The sequence below is a fragment of the Trichosurus vulpecula genome, chromosome 3 (genome assembly GCF_011100635.1).
Source record: "Trichosurus vulpecula isolate mTriVul1 chromosome 3, mTriVul1.pri, whole genome shotgun sequence".
NCBI lineage: Eukaryota > Metazoa > Chordata > Mammalia > Diprotodontia > Phalangeridae > Trichosurus > Trichosurus vulpecula.
Window position 1 is genome coordinate 230687288 of NC_050575.1, and position 6178 is coordinate 230693465.

Here is a 6178-nt window from a genome sequence, read left to right on the forward strand (position 1 = left end):
CCTTGCCAATAGTAAGTGGTTAATAAATGTTTGTTGGACTGAATTAAATGCTAAAGTACTTTGAAAAGCATATAGGACAAATACATATAGGGGGTGGGGAGAGTTAGTCTCTACCAGCCAGTCAGGGTAACCTAGAATAGAGGCCCAGAATTTAAAGAAACACATTTACCCACTAAGCATGGTAAATGTGAATAGTTACTTATTATCCATGTAACCTTAAAAATAATAGCTAGTTTTTATATAACACCTTAAGGTTTGCAAAGTGTTTTAAAAATATTATCTCGTTTGATTCTCAGAACAACTCTGGAAAACTAGTGCTGTTATTATCCCAATTTTGCAGTTCTAGAAATTGAGATAGACATATATGTAACACATGGGTGATATACGTGAACCGTATGTATGAAGTGGTACTGATTTACCTGATAGTGCTCTTAAAATAGAGATTTTAAAAAGAGTTCTTTACTGCTTACTCCAATACTCCAGCCCTCTAGTCAAAGGGGCAGAGGGTACTGAGTATATTAATGAGATGTGGGTACTAACTCTGATATATCTATATGTAAAGTTACATCTGTATCTATATCAACTCTGTCTATATCATCTATGTTGTTATTTAGTCACGTTTTAGTCACGTCCAACTCATCGTGACCCGTTTGGGGTTTTCTTAGCAAAGATACAGGAGTGGTCATTTTACAGATGAGGAAACTAAGGCAAACAGGATTAAGTGACTTGTTCAGGGTCACACAGTAAGTAAGTGTCCGAGGCCAGATTTGGACTCACAAAGATGAATCTTCCTGACTTTAGGCCCAGCGCTCTATTCACTGTGCCACCCAGCTGCCATATCATCTATATCTATATACAGACATAGATATGTGATATATAATAGATACATTACACACGTGTCTTATACCTTATAAATCACTCGTGACATTTCCATAATGTGTAGCATGGAAACATTTAACATATATAACACATAATGTAATATTAATACAAGAATAATCAATGACATATTGCCTACGTGTAATTAGTGACATACTGCGCACATATAACATGGAGTCTTCTTTGAAAAAGAGGCTTTAGAAGGAGTTCTTTATTATACATTCCAGCCCTCCAATCAGACAGGCAGACAGTATGTAGGATACTAATGAGTTGTGAGTAGCAATGCTGACATATCCATATCCACATCTATGTCTATTTCTATGTCATCTATATTCATATGCACATATATTGTGTGGTATATCAGATATGCATTATAGCATATGAGTCTATAAAATAGTGGTGTCGATGCTATTTTTACTTTATTTTTAAAACTTGTTTCTTTTGGCCTGTTTCTTCTTTCATAACATGACTAACATGGAACTATGTTTTACATGATTGCACATATACAACCTGTATCAACTTGCTTGCTGTCTTAGGGAGAGGTGAGGTGAGGAAGGGAGAGAGAAAATTTGGAACTCAAAACTTTTTTAAATGTATATTTAAAATTGTCTTTACATGTAACTGAAAAGAAATAAAATACTATTTAAAGAAAAAAAATGATGTTGAATTTGGTGGATTTATGTGTAACGGGTACAAGAGACAAGATCAATGACATTGTATTCCAGGAAAGAGTTGGGTAGCTGTGTATCAAGTGTGAGAGTTAACAGATGTATTGCAGTGCTGTTCATGAAACATGAGAAGAAAAAAAGGAAAGTCCCTAGCTTTTTGGGTAGACCCTGTCTGGAGGAATTACGAAAATAGCATAGACAAGAATTACAAAAGTTAAGAAAGTATGGTTGGGTTGCATTTGGTACCAGTAGAGTGAATACCCATATTGATGAGGTGAAAGAACATTTTAAAGTGTTTCTGTACCTGCTAGATGAGTGTTGGATCCTGTACAACTTAGAGACTGGGCAAAGGGTTCCCCCAGAATTCCCAACATTAAAATGATTTTCTACTTACAAAGCTGGCAATGCACATTGGAATGATTCATCTCACAGCATTTTTCATTCTGGGACAATTTTTTTCTTGTATCCCTAACCCCTATGCTCCTGGTATATAGTAGGTGCTCTGTTGTTTCATGTTAATTGGTTTATTGATTGATACTTTCCCCTCAACTCCCTCTTCACTCTCCCCTGGATTTGGAGGATTTTCCACAGTGCTTTAGGTCAGCCCCTGAAGAGTGGTTGGTCCAACTGAGATGGCAGCGATTGGTTGTGATTGAGGTATCAATGTGAACTGGCATATGGGTATCAAGCTGGTGCCAGCATACCTACCTTTGAATGCATACAAAAATAAAAAATTTTAAAGGGGATGAAGGATTGTGTGGAGCTCTTAAATGGCCATATGGGACTTCAGGTTCTGCATTCTACCAAGCAGGTGTTGGAGGGCCCCCATCCAGAGCATGCTGGGAATGCTGGATAGTGCTTCACTGAAAAGAAAGGACCCCCTAGAAGCTTCTTGGCTATTCCTGTATAGAAATCAGGCCACTGCTCCTCAGGCAGGCAGATGGAATGGAGAGTGAGGGGGGAAATCACCCTCTGCTTCTTTACCTGTATCCTGGCTACAACCTCCCCATTTGTAGCTTCTGTGTGTTAAGCCTAGGTACGTAAGATGAGAGAACATTTTCTTCCCCTCAGCTTCAGGAGAGGGAGTGGGAGGAAGATGGAGAAGAAGAGAGATAGAAGAGACTGAAATTAACTTGTACAGTAAGTGGAAACTGTTGATTACTTTATGCAAATTCTCTTGAAACCCTCTGTCTCATTTCCCTACCTAGAGTTGAAAAAGACAAGCTTCTCTCTGCCAGCAGGGATATGTTAGCTCATAGAAATTCAACGCCTCCTATCAAGGCATTGAATGGCACCGGCTGGCTGGCACCGTTATCTACAAAGGGAATTTTCAATGAATTTGGGGAATAGGAATAATGAGCCTGGGATGTGATAAATGATGCCTGCTGGAAAAGTTGTCCAAAAAACACACACAAGGTAGCAGTAGATTAAATAAACACCACAGCAAGAAAATTAGCTAAGAATTGGAGCTGAAAGTGAGGCATCTGTAATCTGTTGGGGCCAACCCATTCATGCACGATGCATCAGGGTGCCATGGATATTACTCATCCAGCTAACCTTAGTTAATTATCTAAGTTCAGCCAAAAGGCCACATACTGATGTCACAAGGCTTTTTGACTCAAAGAAAATTCTATTTGGATCTTTAGAACAAAGGCCTTTTATCTCCCAGGATTTCAGAACCACCTTTTGAAAATGGTAAGTATGAGTCCCACAGGTTTGCCTGGTACCCTCCAGAGGAGGTTTTGGAAGGAATTAGAGACTGCTTCCTCTCCTCTCTGGCACTGCCTCCTTTCTAAATGAGGAACAACAAATGATTTAGCAGCAAAGGGGTTCCGTTTAGTCCTACCTATGCTTGAAGAGGTATATTCCTAGACCAAATTAACTGGGTCCAAAGGATTAGGAAGGTGTATATAGGAGAAAGAACTCTGGATTTGGAAATCATACCTGGGTTTTATACCACTTCTGCTACTAAGTACCTATGTTACCTATGTCATTTAACATAGGTATCTTAGTTTCTCCATCTCTGGTGTGGGGGGACCATGAACAGTTCCTGATCCTACTTAATAAGGCTACAAGCTGTCAAACACTCATCCCAACTCCTCATATCCACCATCCCATAAGAGCAAGCACTTTGGCGTAACTGCCAAGCACTCTCTGATTCTCGAAGAGTTGGTCATCTCATTTTTTGTCAGTATGTGTGTGTGTGTGCGTGTGTGTGTGTGTTTAAGGCACTACCTCATCTTTTGTTCTAAGCTAAAGTTTGTATTATGGGTTACCCTTTCAGACCTCATGACTATTCTCCATCCTACTCTAGGAAAATTCTTCCCCTTCAAATTTATACTCACTATGTTTCCTAGTTACTTAATCTTCTATGGGCAATTATGATAAATGTCTAATTGAAGTAATAAAAGCAAAGTAAAATGAGGTATAAATGAGGATTAGCATAAATTCTTATTTACTCCATCATGCAGCCATAATACGAAAGCCACCTTATTCTGCCTAACTTCCCAACCATTCTAAGGAAGGGGTGAATGTACCCAGGACTTCAGAGCAATCAAACAACAGCCAATTAATGTTTTCTACACATTAGGCATTGGGGATAAAAATACAAAGAATGAAATGACATCTATTCTCAAGGAACTCTACATTCCAATGGGGGAGGTAGCAATATATTTGTAAATATATACAGAATAATAGTCTATATACATTTGGTCCTTGGCAACTAGGTGGCGCAGTGGAGTGCCAGGCCTAGAGTCAGGAAGACCTGAGTTCAAATTTGACCTTAGGCACTTAATAGCTACGTGACCCTGGGCAAGTCATTTAACCCTATTTGTCTCAGTTTCCTCATCTGTAAAATGAGCTGGAGAAGGAAATAAGCAAACCACTCCAATATCTTGGCCAAGAAAACCCCAAATGGGGTCACAAAGAGTTGTACACGACTGAAATGACTGAATAACAACAACAAAATACATCGCATTCTTATTATTGAAGAAGGCCAGGAACTGTCCATAGGACCCTAACTGCTATACTACATATGAGAAAACTAAGATACAGGTATTAAGTGACACTAAGGTCATAGAGTTGCAGAAATGGGATTCAAAATAAAGGTTGTTTCAACTTATATTTCTTTTATTCCTAATGATCTGAAGAATTTTTTTTAATATGGTTGCTTATAGTTTTGAGGTCTTCTTTTAAAAACTTTTTATATCCTTCAACTTCTTTTGGGGTGAGTGCCCCATCTTAAGAAGAACACCGACAGACAAGAGTGTGCTTAGGGACGGGCATATGTATATACACACATGCATTGTATATGTAAATATAAACACACACACAGGGGTGTGTGTGTGTGTGTGTGTGTGTGTGTGTGTGTTTGTATTTTCCCCTGATAGAATGTAAACTCCCTGAGGGCAGGTATTGTTGGCGTAGTAGAATGCTGGACTAGGAGTCAATAAGATCTGAGATCATGTCTTGCCTCCTATGCTTATTAGTTGTGCATCCTTAGATAATCACTTAAACTCAGACTCAGTTTTCTTATCTATAAAATGGGGGTAATAATAATACCTGCCTCGATGGATGAAATGAGATATGCAAAGCATTTTGCAAACCTTAAAGCACTATATAAATGCTAATATTATTATTTTTTCTTTGAATCTCCAGCACCTGGCACAGTGCCTGATACATAGTAGGTACTTAGAAAATGTGTGTTGATTGATTAGTCGAGGTTTGGCTGGACTCTTTTTAATCTACTCATCTTCTTGAGAGCCTTGATTCACGCAGGCCACTTTTGGGGACAAGGCTCTATCACAGAAAACAGTAATTCTGGCAATGGCAAGCCTTTTCCTGGGGCTTCTGTGTTTACCTGCAAATATAAGATTTCAAATTGTGAGTGGGGTAAAGGGAGGGTAGGTCTTACATATACATATATATCTATATATATGTGTGTGTGTGTACATATATATATATATTTATATACATATATATATATATGTCTCTATTAAGTTGTATATTGTTAGATTTGGCCCATTGTTCTAAACTGTCAAGATTCTTTTTGGATGCTGGTTCCATTATCCAATGCATTTTATTAGCTACTCTTACCAAGCTTGGTATCATCTGCAAATCTAATAAAATCTAGGTTATATCTTCATCCACAATATTAATTAAAAGGCTTGAACAGAACAGGACTAAGGACAACTCCAAAGAAAGAAGAGACTGTAGAAATCACATAGCTTAATAGTTCTCAAACTTTTTGGTCTCAAGACTCCTTCTATACTCTTAGGTTATTAGGGACCAAAAGAACTTCTGTTAATGTGAGTTATTTTTAATCAATATTGACTGTATCAGAAATTAAGATTGATAAAATTTAAAAATATGTATTAATTCATTTAAAAATAACAATAAACCCATTACATGCTAACGTAAATAATATTTCATGAAAAAAATAACCACATTTTTCAAAACAAAAATTTGATGAGAAAAGTGGCAGTTTTATATATTTTTTTCCAAATCTCTTTAATGTCTGTCTTAATAGGAGACAGGATTCACAAATCTGCTTCTATATCCATTTTGCTGTAATATTTTGGTTGAAAGATAGATAGATAGATAGACAGACAGACAGACAGACAGATAATAGATAG